Source organism: Anopheles coluzzii, chromosome 3, assembly GCF_943734685.1.
Source record: "Anopheles coluzzii chromosome 3, AcolN3, whole genome shotgun sequence".
NCBI lineage: Eukaryota > Metazoa > Arthropoda > Insecta > Diptera > Culicidae > Anopheles > Anopheles coluzzii.
This window is the reverse complement of record NC_064671.1, coordinates 72,736,772-72,753,457: the sequence shown is the minus strand read 5'-3', so window position 1 is coordinate 72,753,457 and position 16,686 is coordinate 72,736,772.

The window sequence follows — 16,686 nt, the reverse complement described above, 5'->3', positions numbered from 1 at the left end:
AAGTGGTAGAGCAGACCTACTGTCATGGGACTGTCCCTGCTTCAGACAATGACATCATAGGCTAAATCGGGACTCATAGTTCTGCAGAATCGTGCTAGACTTCACCAACTGCTGAGATTCATTAGACTTTTAGATATCAAACGCGAAGCAACAAGAATTGGATTGAGAATCAATGCGACGAAGACGAAGTACCTGCTTACCGGAGACTCAGACCATCTGGGAAGCAGTGTATTAGTTGACGGCGACAATTTCGAGGTAGTAAAAGAGATTTGCTATCTCGCGACGGTCATTACTTCGGACAACGACATCAGCAGCGATATCCGGAGACGCATTGTACAGGGGAATCGTGCATACTATGGGCTTCACCGACTGCTGAGATCCAGAAGACTTCGAGCCCGTACGAAATGTGAGATATATTACACACTGATTCGTCCGATGGTCCTCTATGGACACGAGTCCTGAACCATTAGAGCAGAGGATGCAAACGATCTGGGCGTGTTTGAACGACGTATCCTCCGGACCATCTTTGGCGGTGTGTTCGAGCATGGAGCGTGGAGGAGAAGGATGAACCACGAGCTTGCTGAGCTGTACGGCGCACCGAGCATCCTGACGGTGGCGAAGGCTATCAGGATACGATGGCTGGGGGATGTCATGAGGATGCCGGACTCATGCCCCACCAAGAAGGCGTTCGACAGCGACCCGCAGTTCGGCATAAAGCGCAGGGGAGCACAGCGAACTCGATGGCCGGACCAGGTGCAGCGAGACCTGTCGGAATTCGGGTGTCTACATGGATGGGAGACTGCAGCCAGGGACCGAGCATCCCGGAGAATTGTTGTTGACCGGGCCATGTCACATCGAGAGAGAGAGAGAGAGAGAGATGTGTCAAAATATGATGTGAGCGAACGTGACCGCTTCTGCTAATCACATCATGAAGTACACTAATTGTGCCTTATTGATAACCGTAAAACAGCTCATTAAAATAAAGCTCCCTTCAACTACAATAACAAATACATCATCATTTATGAGCTTTAATGAACGTTTGCATAAAGCATCGTTTTTCCCCATTATAATCATAACAATGAACCCACATTGATGGTTTTGTACGCATTAAAAGGCAAATTTTTATCACAGAAATGATTTATAGAGCGCCGCGCACGCTGAATGTACGTTATGCAAACAAACTATCATTATTCATCATCATTTAAGATAAGCAGAACGGATCTCTCTTTTGTCACCGGGAATGTTTACAAGCTTGTAAAGCGTTCCCAGTACTGATGATCATAATTAAGCAGAAGCTAAAAAAACACATCACCCTATACAGTGGATCTCTGGGTGCGGATGGGCCAAACTATTCATCGAATTTCTCCCCTACTTGTCTCCCGTCGCAGATTATCGCACATAAACAAATTCCATCTTCTATGAGAAACCGGCCATATGTATCACCGCTGAGGAAAAAAAACCCCTTCCACTAAGCGTGGGAAACCGTGTTTAGCTAGAGCAATTATGCAAACGTCGGCATCAACAACAACAACAACAAAAAACCTCGGTCACATTTTCCGCTTCACGCGTTTCCTTGTCGCGCACACCAGAAGTGGTGCGGAAAATTCTGCGAATTCACGCAAATTACGAGCGTTTATTGCTTTTATTTACACCAAAACGAGCAATCATCGCGCCCAGGCGGCGGACGGGGGTCGTCGTTTGGTGGTTAGTTATGGAGAAGAGTTGCGCTTTGTGCGCGCTAACTTTTTTGCTGAATCTAACTTCTGCTCTCGACTATCGCACCCCGTGCGATATACTATGCAGCCGGCGGTTTGACACCCCCGTTTCACCACAGAGTCCTGGCGGTGCGGGGCCGGTCGATAATAATCATATTACGTATCGTATGCTAAATGTTACATCAGTAAAGTTAGCAAACAAAAAAAAAACACCAACCACCGTAACGAGTGGCAACCGTGTTTTGGCAACTAAATTTGCTGTTTTTGTTTCTACACTCTCGTTTCACCACAGTCGCAAAAACATCGGGGACATTTCATTGACACTACACACTGACGTAATTCGCGATCCCCTTTCAACGGGGGCCACACCACACCATCTCCGCAAAACCGGGGCCGCTGAAAAACGATCGTTTCCATGGACGGCGGGACGTGAAAGCGAAGTATAAAGGATCGTTAGTGCGCTAAAGTACGAACAAAAACAAACACACACTCACAAAAAAATAGCAACCAGCGCACAACTTTTTTGCATACCGTCAGCCATGAATGAAAAATCCGGAAAAGCGCCGTAAAAAGAGAGTGTGCAGTAAATTGGAGATATTAAAAAAAGTACTCCAAAGCTACTGTGTGTGTCGCATTCACGCTGGGTGTGTCCTTGTTCGTCCAGCACTGGCCTTTTGGGGTGTGAGAGGGAACGGGGCACCTCGTCTGGTGACACTCATAAACTTAACAAATTTCCCACTCTTATCTCGTCCAGCGCCTGCAAAAGGTAGATGTTTTTTTTTTTGGTTCGTCCTTTCCCATCCATTTCTGTTCATCCCTTCTGGCACACGCTTTGACACTACCGTGTGCCGAAAGGAAGTAACCGAGAGAACCTGGCACCGCACTTACACGCACCGTGAGCGCCATCTATCGCAATACGCTTTAACTTGGGGAGCGGGAATTGGGACCTCGGCACGTACCCGGCACGTACCCGGCAACGTAAAAGTCAGCTCGTGCTTTAAAGCTCCATACTTTGCACCGGAACGCATCACACGCCGGTCCACTCGGCGCGCGCAACGTTACCATGTCAATATCAAGATTTACTTCCTTCGTTCCGACGGCAAGCCATCGAGAGTTGTGCCGTAGAGCATACCGCGGCATCACTTCGCACGTAAAGGTGTCCGCTGTTTCGTGCAGCGCCAAACCGGGAAGCCCGAAAGCCGGACACTAACTATTCTTTCATACATGCAATTTGGTTCTTTTTGCTCGTGTCTGCATACCCGCTTACACACAAAGCGTCAATTCACGATATCCATCGTTTAGGAGACGGTGTGTTCCTTCAGCATAGGAGCATCGGAACGCTCCAGCACGCTTCATGGTGCGCTGCCGACTTCAAGTAGCCGGTTGGGTGAACAGTGGACGGTGATAGTCGTCTTTTTTTTTTGTTCGACGGTGCTCTCAATGTCGTAAAATGTTGAAAATGCAGTTGAGTCATAAAGTGTGTCAAAATTGAGAATCAATCTTACAAGCGAAGCGCGAACAATGTCTGGGAAAGAATGCTTTGGAGGTGCTTTTAAAAATGCATTCCGAAGCGCAAAGAGTGCTTGGCGAGTTATTTATGAAACCATAGAAACGAGTGGCGGTAAAAAAACAGATCAAGAATTTTGAAGCATGTTAATATTGAATTCAAATATTTCGCTTAGTGTCACAATTCCTGGAATTAAGAGATATTTCAGATTACTCCAATAGTTTCTTGCCGATCCACACCTTAGTTTAACAAGATGCTTAAAAGTCTATTTTAGTCTTTAAATTGAGATTTCTGTACTTAAAGCAGAAAATAATAAACACAACATTAAAATCAATTTGTCGCAGCAAATTATTCTTCTTATATCTCTTATATATCTTATATCTTCTATATTCTTCTTATATCTTGAATATTTTAATCATGAATTATTGAAGGCTCCAATTGAATTCTTATTACTTCAGTACGGTTTCCACTAGTCTTTCAGCTATTCAATTGTTTCACATCTAATACCTACTATCTACTCAAATAATCAGCCTCAAAATAAATTGTTGCACTGATACTGATAAAACGTAAAACGATTGCATTTTCCTTCCGTAAGCTTCATTTTTCATACACACACATAAATCCAATAACCCTATCAATCGGCCCTGATTGTGACGAAAATGTCCCATCTCTGCTTCGACGTAATATTTCTCCAAAACAATCGAATACAAATGGAGGAATATTCCAGCACCATTCCAAAACATTCAATTTGCATATCCAGCTCCCGGATCGGCTGTCGACGATTGAACACATTTGTAAACTCCGTACAACACGCAAGAAGCAAAACAATTTAGCATACCTACACACACTGCCTGTTTGTTTGTGAACCCTCCAAAAAGAAAAACAAACCCCCTTTGCGAAACAACCACCATCGGGGTAAGGTTGCACAAATGCACCGACATAATAAATGGATTCGATAGGACACCGTCACAAAACGCTCGGTCTATCTAACCATTACGTTCCTTTTCTTTTGTCACCCAAACCGAAGAAAATAACAGAGCGACGACTTTCGTTCGTACGAAAGAAAGTAAAGCGGGTGTCACTTTTTCTAGCCACCTTTACGAAGTGTTCTGTCAGTGGCAGGGGCCAACACCACACATTGCTAAACCTCAGTCGCTCAGTGCTGCGTTCACACTGCTCCTTAGAACTGCATCCGACCGTCTCGAAGGAACGACCCCGAGACAGAGACAAAGTGAACATGTAAATATCTTCAAATCAGAAGACAATCCACTGCTGGTGCTGCAACACCACTATTGCCGGCAGATGGCAGATAAGTGAAGTCTCAGTGAAATTCCAAATGCCATTTTGTGCGGTGTGCTTGCGTCCGCCCGCAATTCCAACATTATGGTGTATTTTCTGTGCAGATTAAGAAACATGCCGATATTGCCTTGGGGTTGGGTGTGATTTTAGGTGCGCCTTAAAGGATTGCCGCACGATCCCTTAAACACCACTCGAGATGGGACTTCACCAGCACGGTGGTGGTGGCAGTGCGAGCACTGTTCCGTGGCGCTTTGTGGCTTTGTTAAGGTTTGTAAGAAAACAGTGGAAAGCGCTAGAAATAATGATGCCCGTGCGCCTGGAACGGTCCGCACTATCGTAAATAGTATGGTCAAGCTGCACGTGCTCGCAGCGAGCGTTGAATAGTAGGGTTGTTTAGTGTTGCGTTACGTCCAAACTTTTGAGAAAAGTGTATGTTAAACATATGTTTTAAAATATGTTCTTTCACTACATCTAATTTATTAGCATTTACTTAAAATTACGACTTTACCAACAGATATTTCTATCACATCTCAAGCAGCGTTCTACTTAAACACTAATTACGTAATTTTACAACAGATGGCGCTAGTAGTAGTTGGCACTAAAATTTGACAGCTACAAAACTTCAACCTTTGTCTCGATTTTAAAACGAGTCTTAACATTACTTCAAACGAAACCAGTGTGCATCTCTGCCGCAACCAACCAGTGCCTGCTGATGCACTATTTATGAACAGCTCCAATACAGCCATAAGTACCCCAAAGCCCGGCACGAACAAAAGGTTTGCTGCCCAGCAATACGCAGAGAGCGCAAGAAATTGAATCATATCCTTCGGCACCGAAAGGGGAAAAGAAAGTATCCCCTGTGATCTTATGGATCATTCCGCGAGCCATGACGACACGACGAGATGCACTCGCTCTTCTCTCGCTCCAACCCGCGCGTGGTCAGTAGTAACGGTCCGGAGCTGTATATATTTCCTTGGCCTGCCTGAATGTATGTCGACACGTGGGAGGACGGGTTACACATCCAGCGACCAAGCGACCGTTGAAATGGAGAGTACGGCGAGATAACGGCGAGATATACAACAACCAAAACCACACACAAAAAACAACCCACAACCGAACGAACAAAGCAAGATGTTCGCTTGCTTGCTCGGTCGCGTTGTGTGGTGGTTGGGTGGTGTGCGGTTTTGTCAATAAAATTTATCATCCCTTGCAAAAATGACTTTTCTTCGCGCGGTTGCGGCGCTTTTTCACGAGCAGCACACGAAGGGTTTGGTGGTTTTCGGGCTTTTTCATACGCACGTGAGTGGCGGTAACAATTTGGTGGGTGGTGTAAGTACCCGTAAGGATAGTATTGTTGCCCGGATTACATAGATATGTAGGTGAAGGGGGATGATGACAAAAAAACCCCCGACCCGTGCGCATCTTCAAACAAAAACCCGTGCTACCGGTGTGTATGCGTGTGAGACTCCGAAGCAGGCAGCATCCGCTGTTTTTACGAGTACCTTTTTCTTATTATCCTTTTTTACTCCCGGGTTTTTCATGTACCCGTTGGTGTATCAGTGTACAGCCAGAAGAAAGGTGAAAGTAAAGTTTTATTGTTTTCTCGTAATTTTTATGCGTTTCCAGATAATTTCGCACATCGTCGGAGAGCAGCATCGCTTGATGACGACGGCATACGACGATGGGCCCCCCAACAACTGCCGGTCAATAATTGATGCATTCGGGGTTTTTGGGGTACGCGTTTTCTTTTCTTTTCCGTTTTTCACTTCCCCTTCCCCTGCACTTGGTTCATCATCATCGTGCATAGTAAATAGTCTCTTTGTTGCTGCTGCAAGGGTGCGCAAATGAGTTTCCCATTTGCCGGATTTATCCTTACAGTTCCCCTCGTTTTTTTTTTATTGTAGTTATGTTGTTGCGTGATCTCAATACGTTCCTGAGCTGAAGGAACCCCGCTACCGAGAAAAAGGGAGGAAGTCACGATCGACGGAAGGCACACAGGTACGAACGTAAACCGCGCGCGCGAGGTTGTGAAAATCGTTTTCGTGACCGGCGTTCCCCATTGTGGACCGGTAGGGCTTTGGCGTGTAGCAAAAATGCACCCAATACCCCCCGAATTCGTTATTGTAAAGTATCGTTTACGAGCAGCAACCAGGCCAGGCCAGTTTTTGCCTCTTCCCGTATCATTTGCATTCGACGGTGAATGTCCATGTCCGCTTTCACTCTGTGTGTGTGTGTGTGTCACATGTTTCCTAGCCTCGGGTTTGTGTTCCGATTCGTCCTATCTCGTCCCTACATCGAATGCATAAATGTTGAAATATTTAAAACAAAAAAAAAGCACTCCCCACGCCCCATCCGCATCAACGTCAACGCTGGGGCTGGACAATTTATTTCGATCACGTAATGCACATAAACTCAATGTTGCATTGCAACCAGGCTCTCCGCTGTGTTCCCTGGGACTTTGCCTCTTCTGGCCGGGCCAGGCAAACCGCCCCCCATTAGCGTAGTGCCGGCACTGCATCTTGAAGCGGACGCGGCTTCTTGTCCGTACCTTCCGGGGCCGTAAAAGACGCACCAACCAAACCGATCCGCGTTTCCCGGAACGGGTTTTTCCACAAAACTCAATGACACATTCATCATTCAGTGTTTTCAATTTCGCAATCTGTCAGCGGCAGTCTGCTGCGGAATAACAATATTTAGCGAAATTGAAATTGTTACAATTTGCGGATGACGTATGCAAGATGAGACGCATTTGCCCGCACCGGGCAGGATAAATGATCTCTTGTCGATGCTGGGGGACAGGGAACTGATTGAATGGTGATTGATTACTGGTGATGGACAAGCGCTATTCGAGGTCGTTTATGAAAGCGTTTGAACTGCAACTTGTCACTTAGTGCATTCTTCATCCTTAGAACACTTGTTTGGAGCAAGTTCATGATATCCATAACATATATTAAAATTTTAAAACATAGTTCAAAAGCTCTTTGGTGGGATTTTCTCCAAAACTGATCGTAAGTTAGCACTGTCACAAAAAGTTAGCGCTACCGTCTCCAACTCCAAATCCACAACGTCCGATGATGCTAACGAATTCCCATCGACGACAACGATTCTATTTTTCATCAACTCTAATTAAATCAATCTGCAATATCCGCAGCAAAAAAGACTCCTCGTTCAACTGTGTGTCCTGTCGCTCCCAATTGTCGCCCACGATTGCATCAAAAAGTACTCTTCCCGTGTGCTCGCTGCATCCGAACATCCAACAAACAGTGTCCCCCAGGGCTTACACACCTACCTCGCGCGTCAACTATCGCAACACTACGATCTCGGATTCTCCATTCGCGCAACCCTGGCGCGCATCTAAACAAACGCGAAAACATTGACCCGACGGAGGTGGGTTGTTGTCGAATCGAACCCCGTTTGCTGCAAGATTTATGCCCCCCCCCCCCCCCCGCGTTCGGTTGTCCCGGTGTTAGTCCGCCCGTCCCCGGTTGACAGTACCGGGTAACAACAATACAAACCCGGCCCCGGTAATAAATTCTGCCCGCTCAAGAGAAACCGGAAGTCCCTGGGTCGCGCGCGCTCGGGTCATAAAAAAATGCGCATTTTCTGCAAACCTAGCACCACCACCACTCACCGCACGGACGGTGTGAGCTCTTCTTCTCTCATCCTTGCCAGGACGGTAAATAAATGTAACAACAAGCGCCACTGGTAAGCTAGACACTACTACCTAGTGCAGGAGTTGGGTGGGAAAAAATTTGCAATTCAATACCATTCGCCAGAGTCCACACAGATGGAATCGTACGGCCGCTCTCCCCCGGTTGGTGGGGATCATCCATCGGACATTCGGACACTGGGCATTCCCCATGACCAGACAACGTACCGATAGCCGACGAAAGAGCGTATTTGAGTGGGGATGTTGGGGAGTTTTACAATTCTCCAGAGGGACATTGCATCCAGAGTACACGCTCAAGCTAGGGCCCGGTCCTTGGAACAAAACCGCTCCGGCAGCTCCGGAAGCTCCTGCGATGGCAATGCCCCAGGAACTGCGATTCGTTACCATCTACCGAGAGATGCGCACCTCACTGATCGTTTGGTGTGGCGAGAGTGTCACTGTCGGACTGGCCCTCCAACCAAGTACTAACTAACCTTTTATTTGCTCGGATGAATGATGGGCTAGCGGGCTCTCCTATGTGAACTCTTTAATGACGGCGGCTTCTTCATTTCAGTAAAGCCTGAACATTAACAAAGTTGTTAAGGATTACGCGCAGCGCGAGTTCCGGGTTGGGTGTGTAGCGATTAATTTTATCTATTTCCTGTCCAGCCTTTAGGCCGATGCACCGAGACCTGTCGTTGCCGTTGAATGTCAATAAAAAGTTTCCAAAACTATCCTCATATGCCGTGGCCCCTTGCTGACACTGACACCCCAGCCGCCGTGCACGATATCATGGACAGACTCCAATTTAGAGCTTCAATGTTCTCTGTCCGCAAAATTGATAGCTCAACTTCCCCCAACCATTCTGCAACCAACACACACACACACACTTGATCCCACAGAGTGCCCTGAATGCAAGCTTCACCTACCATGTCGAGAAGCGCACGCCACCGATACCGATGATGGTCACACCGCCGGGTGGCAACTTCTCTCCAAACAAGAACGAAACACGGTGCAGGATCAGTGTCCATCTCCCAAGAGGCAAGGACCAACTTTCGATTAGAATGATGAGCAAACTTTGTCTGTACATCGGCTGCAATGCTCCATGCCACCACCAAGACCCCCGCGCTGCCCGCACCCGATAGCCACTGGCACTTTTTTGAAACAAAAAACGGCTCCACCACGCCCGCTCCTTCACTTCACGCAAACCCGCACGACCAACTCTCCAAGCCGGACATGTCGAACGGCTCTATGGCTCAAGCTTTTTCCGTTCAGTTTCGTTACGCCTTTTTCTATAATTTATTTTATTATTATTACTTTCAACCCCGACAACGGTCGCGCTTGGGCCCGGGGATGCCCCGGGACACGCCAGACACACGCGGGGTGGGCGGGATATTGTTTTAACAAAATTTCTCAAAACCGAGATAATACACTTCCTGTTTACTCCCACTCTCTGCTCGCATGCGGGGAACACCCATGTATGCCCGGAGAAGTCTGGTATGTTTGATGTTGACAGGAAACTTTCGCCGCAATTCGCTCGTTTCAATTTTACAGACAAATAGAGCGCAAAATGCTTCCGCTTCTGAGCGGTTGTGGGGTCAAACCGGGAAGGATAGAGAAAAATACATTTCTAATTAATTGTTGTAGTACAAAAATCCAGCTTGTTTTCAACTTGAGCTTGAGCTGCCAGTAATGGAGGTGCCGCACCTTTGCTAAGTTTTTACAACCTCACAAATGTACCATCCATCACAAAAGTTACGTGCACAGCAAACCCGAACAGTTCCAATAGTTTTTCGGCGATCATCCGAACGAGATGTCCATCTTGCACTCTATTCGCCTCTAACTGCTTAGCTCGCAAGCGCAACACACGCTCTTTAGCGACTTTTTCCTTCACCATTGCCCTAAATCTTCCGGGACCCATCGGGGCTGTAGTGTTCATTCATCATCATAACGAGGTGTAAGCGGTGTATCAATGGAGCTTGGCGCAAAACTTCTTTCCGCTCGCCAGTTTCGCTATGCTTAGCAGCGTGTGCCCTCGCACAGCATTCGCAACACACACGTCGGAACGCTAGGCACACACACCGCACCGGTGGGAATTTCCGAAACTGATAACTTCCGCACTTCGCTTTTGATGCTCGCTGGTGGTGGTCATGATGCCTGGGCACAACACAACCGATTGCCTTCATGGCGGCGATGAACGCGATTATTCCTACCGTACCGAATCAGAATGATTGTGCAGGAGAGCGGGAGATCCTGCAGGTACCAAAGCTCGGCGAGCGCACCGTGGCTCAATTCCCAGACTCGTTTAACGTCAACAAAAACAACAAAAAATGCCCGCAACTTGTGCTGATGCTATATACACTAGCGATGTTCTTCGAGGTCGTACGTGGCAGGGATTTGCAGGATCGAAGTATATCTAGATCATAATCTCTGCGGAGCAAGCTAGACGACTGCCAGGCATTGAACGTTCCCATTTTCTTCGATAGTCTCTTGTTCTAGGTGCTTGGACGTAGTAGCGCCATCGCAGAGGCCTTCACACATACACAAAAAAAAAAACAATAGGAAAAGCGTCCGGATACTTCTCTGGGCGTTTCATGGTAATTGCGTTCGTAAGCTTGCCAAAGGATAAGCAAAATAATTCTCTTCCTTCAATGGTTTGTACAGTGCCGACCTCGCTCGTGGAAAGAATACTTCTACCATACTTCTGCTTCATTGCTCACCTACCCCACTACTGTCTACCCCAAAACCGAAAAAACCATTACTACGAGGCTCCTGTGCTCGACCAAATTAACTGTCAGAGTCGGTTTCGATGGTAGTCTGTCTGAACGAGCCCCGCAAGCCCACAAAAATGATATCTACACCGAATGGGAAATGGTAACATCAAGCCCACACCTCTCTAAAAAACCCCCCATAAAACAGCAAAGAGTACACTGCACGAACGAGCTACGAAAGCTGCAAGTTCATAATGTTTTATGACGAGTGTAGTATGTGGTATGATTTACTTTCAAACCGACACCATTTCAACGTCCAAGCAGCATCACACCACCGTGTTGGGCTGCTTTTCTAGTGAGGCAATGGGAATCGATTATTTTCTTCGTGCAGTGCTACCAAACATGGAACATGGGCGAAGAAGGAAACGGTTTTGTTGAACGGTTTTTTCCCCCCGAACACACAGCAACAGCAGCACAACTAAAAAGTAGCGATACACATTTAAAAAATGGCACAAAAATGAAACCATACATAATGGAAACAAATCAAAAGCTTGAACAGCGGCTTACCCCACTGTTTTGTTTTTTGTGTGCAGCTCTTGCTCGGGAGAGTGAAAAACTGTCACTCTGCTTGGTACGCTTGGCACACCACCGCCGTTTGGTTCGGTGATTTAATTTTTTCGCCTCATGCACCCACACACTCTGTGTGTGTATGTGTGTGTGCATGGTTTCGATGCAGTGGCGGTGTCCGGTACACGATGCATCGGCTGGCATCGATGAACTGGACATCATCAGCGATGCGTTGATCTGTGATGAACTGTTCGCTGACCGGTTTGTGCGTGCGGCAGCATCTGCCACCGGCATATCAGTGATACCGTCGGGCAATCGCAGCCGGATCAACACCCCTTCCTCCATCCCGTTTCGGTACCCTGTTATTGTTTCATTTCAGTCAAATAAACACTTAATTTTTAATTTAAAAGCATTAGTTAACTGTTTCTTTAGCAAACAGTTGTACTACTTTGTTAACTGTTTCTTTAGCAAACAGTTGTACTACTTTGCTTACAGTTTCAAAATGGAAGCGTATTATAAGCTACAATTGTATGTTGTGTGGAGGAAAGCAAGTGGTAAGTTTCCAGTAAGTAGAAACCAAGGTAAACAAGAAGAGTTAGTAAGCTACTACGTAGACTCTCATAAGCTTAAAATGTCAGACGCTGTCGCTGTGCTGTCAACAAGCAAGTAGTAAATTTGCCAAAAGTAGAATCCAAAGTGCAGTTGTCAAACATTTAAGTTCGTATTTTTCTGTGAATGGGATCCTTTCCGTTTTAAGTTCGTAGGCTGAAATTTCAGCCTGTCAGCTGTTTGTATTGTATAGCAGTTTTTGAGCAGCTATCTAAGTAGGTATAATATACAGGTGAGCTTATCCCAAGGTGTATGAATTTACAAGACTGATTTTTATCGTGTACCGGACACCCCCACTGCGTCGAAACCATGCACAGAGAGTGTGTGCATGAGGCGAAAAAATTAAATCATCGAACCAAACGGCGGTGGTGTGCCAAGAGTTCTGAATGATGATTTTAAGAAGATTTAATTGTTTGAACAAAAGTTTTCACCCATCCTGTCAAAAAGTGACATTCAAATTTGTTTTAAAAAACATACAATGAGACCACCTGGACTACATACACTTTGATTCTAGATTCCACCACCAGATCTCTTTAATGCACCTTGGGGTAAATGTAAACAACACCGTGTTTTCGAGCAGGTACTCGAATCTAATTCTAGCTCCAACTGTCAAACTCCTTACCAAAAGCTAACTAGAATCGTGAAGGGCCCCAATAATGAAAAATATATAAAAAGCAAGTCTCTAATTATCCTATTTCTCCCTGGTAATATTTTCAGTTTCCATAAAGTAGAATGCCACTATACAAACACTATACATAAAGTCGCCAATTGGAAGTCGTTAACTAACAAACGACTGCCGCTGCGTAGCAGTTCAGGCGGTACTGCGTAGAATGGCAGTAAAATATAAACTAAAAATCTCTAAGTGCATGCTTGAAAGAGACGACCAAATGTTCAGTTACCCTCATGCAAATACCAAAGAGAAAATGAAGATCAATAGATCAAAGATCAAATCAGTGTATGCTTGAAAGAGACGGGCAAATGTTCAGTTACCCTCAAGCAAATACCAAAGAGAAAATGAAGATCAATAGATCAAAAATCAAATCTGATTTTTTCTTACTGGGTAATTATCAAATTGGATTTTTTTATCTATCTCCCGATTTCCCATTCATATGGAACGTATGAAAACCATATTGACCGCAGCCAAAATTTCGATGCAGTTCAATACGGTGCAAATACAGGGAAACCCATATGAGCGAAAGAAAAACATCCAAACCCAAAGTCAGCACACGACCAAAAACTGCACGATTTCGGTCAGAATTCCTCAGCTTCACAGTTTCCTTTTAACTCTTTGAAAATGTTTGCAACCACTCCTCTGTAAATGCGGAATAGCCTTATACCGTCATAATTTCAAAGCCTTATTGATATAGTATCAGTTCCAGGTCGGCTTGGGTTTGTGGTCAGAGTTTGAAGACCGGTATGGGTTGGTAGTTGGCTGCAGGACCAATATGGGTTCAGATTCAATTCCATGACCGGTTCAGGGTTCGTGATCAGTATGGACCCAGTAACTGTTCCAGGAACGGTATGAGTTCATGATCTGTTCCAGGAACGGTATAGCTTACTTACGAAAGCACTTCCAGGAGCAACTGTGAGCTCAGTGTCAGAATTAACGAGCTCCCGGTAGATTCTACCGGCCCTTGGCTAGTACCGTGAATTAAATGTAGTTAACGATAATTATTCCCACCAAGAGTATTTGTTGAAGCGCTCAAACTCACCCACATTCATTCCAAAACCTAAACATAAATGCAGCAGAAAGTGTCACGCAAAAACTCTCACGTCAACTCGTGTTCAGCCTGCCACTCATAAATTATGCAAACCAATCCCACTACCATACCGCACCGTAAATGAGCATAGAGTTGAGGGCAAAGCTAGGACCACCGATCCCGCCACCCATTGTGTCGTGTGTGGGTTTTGTTACTCTCGATTGTTACCGGGCTGTAAATTAACTAAACCATTGAACAATATTGTGGCCACCAACCGGATCGTTGCGGGACATGCTATTACTCCACTCCAATTGGCACGCTCGCGCACGTGCGGATCAACACGCGAATGAGAGCAAAACAAAGAGCTCAACTGCATCCAGGGAAAAATGCATCCAACACAGCGTGATTCCCACCCCATCCCATCTCCTCTTTGTTTCTGCCACTGTGTATCCCCCTGCGTCAGTTGCGAATAGAATCAAACAAAACCCCAACACACAGGTTGACACCACTCGTCCCATTTTCCGGCGAGGGGCCGGCACTGCTGCCTGCAACAATCGCCGTGCGGCCTTCACGAACCGTCCGTCCATCCACCGTATCGGAGCGGGAAGCATAAATATTTCAAGCGCTTATCCCAAAACATAATTACTAACTATGAGTTTTCGAATATGGTTTTCGGGCACGGTGGGACTGTCGGTGGCAGGCAAAGCCAGCATCGGAAGGCTGGTTGTGAAGTGATACAAGAAATTGACCGCAATCCGGCAGATTCGCTCTTCATTTTAATTATTCGTTATTCTCGATGGCTCGACTCTGACTGCTGCTGGCCGGTAGCTGCTGCTGCTGCCGTCTCTACCACACAGACACTCTGCCTGACCTAACCATCACAACGGTCCGGTTGTTTTGCTTGTTTGAGATTACGCCACACTTTTACCCCATCGTAGTATCCGCACAGCCCATCCACTGCCATCGCCCACCAGAGCAGGAAGAGCAGGTTATGCTGCCGGCTAGGTGAGCTGTGTGGCGCCTGGGCGCGCATGGAACGATCGATTCCCGAATTTGCATCGAGTTTAATCACAGCGGTCGTTCGTTGAAAAATAAATTGATACAAACATTGGCAATTACCGGTCGGTGTAATTAATTTACAATCGATTGAGATGAAATTATTAGAACGGATCCGTGTGTGTGCGTACATCGCATATAAAGCAAACGCATCATGGCGTGTGTTTAAGCGGTGCACACATCCTGGAACAGACACAATGGACGAGTTAAAATATGTTAAATTAGTTGTATAGAAAAGCATTGCTTTATAATAAGACAAGGGAAAACTAATGTGTGACCTCATGCCATGGCGAATGTTGAGTTAAGTACATCAATGTAAAGTGTAAAGCTACAGGAAAAAAGCAAATGCCAAAACTACAACAAAATTTACTAGATCATTGAACAGAAGTGAGTTTTTTTGTCAATTATGATGGTATTATTTTTTATACTATTTTAGAGCAACTTTATAAGAAAATATTTGACACCTTTTTTCCTTACTTTAATAACATAGTTTTCAATTTTTATGATTTTATTACACTATGCACTACCTTTAACGAGAATTCCTGCTCAATTGTAAAGAAAAGAAGGCAATACTTCCTATGATATAACAATGAAAACTTCCATTAATTTTGCAGTACAAGCAAGTCATTATTTAAATTAGAAGACTTATGAATCAAAGTGTGTAAATAAATTAAAGAAAAAGTAATAAATTATTGAGGAAACAATAGAAGCAAAAATGCCGGAATGCTGAATACTCGGTTTGCGTCTCAGCTAATGAGTGTGCTAATTTGTTCTAAAGTTAAAAATGGAGTTTTATATACTAGCGCTGTCTGCTGGAATGTATGAAAACCATGCGAGCTTTTTTTCAAACTCGCCAGTGCAAAAGCTGAGCCGTTAAAAGAGCAAAAAAAACTCCCAATTCCAAGCAGGAATATCCTCAATAAAATAATTTGTTCATTCTCTTTATTTTTTTGGTTTCAAAACAGCTCACAAAAATGACACAATTTGTTGTGTTTACTTTATTTAAATTATTACTTATTCCCACAGCTCGTTTCCATTTATGTTTGGATTCATTATGCACAATGGATTGAGTAAGATTACAGCAAGATTATCGCAAAGAAGTGACATCCAAGGAATCCCTCTCATGTTTCGATAATAGATGTAAAAGTCATGTATAATTTAAAAAAATCGTAATAAAAAATGTAAAATAAGGGGTTGATAAATGATAATAATATAAATAAAATGGTTAATACATAACTTCTGACTAAGATAGTTCCAAGAGGTGGTGAACACCCAAGCCGTATGTTCCGTCAGTTCTGCTAGCCGCCGGGATGTTACGCCACAGGCTAATGGTACAAACCGTGAAAACCTCTTACATTCTTAAATATTGCAAATATTTGACGATTATATCCTGTGACCTACTCTTGTATCACACTATATCAAACTTTAATTCAATTTCCTTCCACAACATCTCGACCCTGTGCAACCACTTTTGATCTGTTTCAGCTTCCATATGCCCACCTATCGCATGTACATTTGATGCACGCCACGTAGAACAAATTTCGTTTGCGTTTTATGACGAATTGTGCGGTAATATTTCTGATCTGAATGATGAAACAAGTTTCAATTCGTATTTTCTATCAATCTACACATGTATCATGTGCAAAACTACATTAAACATGATTTATTTTTTACTACCTCCTTACACCAAGCCAACCCAAACAGGCAAATGTCATTTCGTTTTGGGTCGAGTTGGTGTCAGAAAGATGCATTTTACTTTACCATTTTACTCTACTTTACTGCTACCATACATCATGCATTCGATGTACTTTTGTAGGAAAAATGTTAAACTAACTATTTTACAACCTCCAAGACGTCTTACGTGCGAATTACA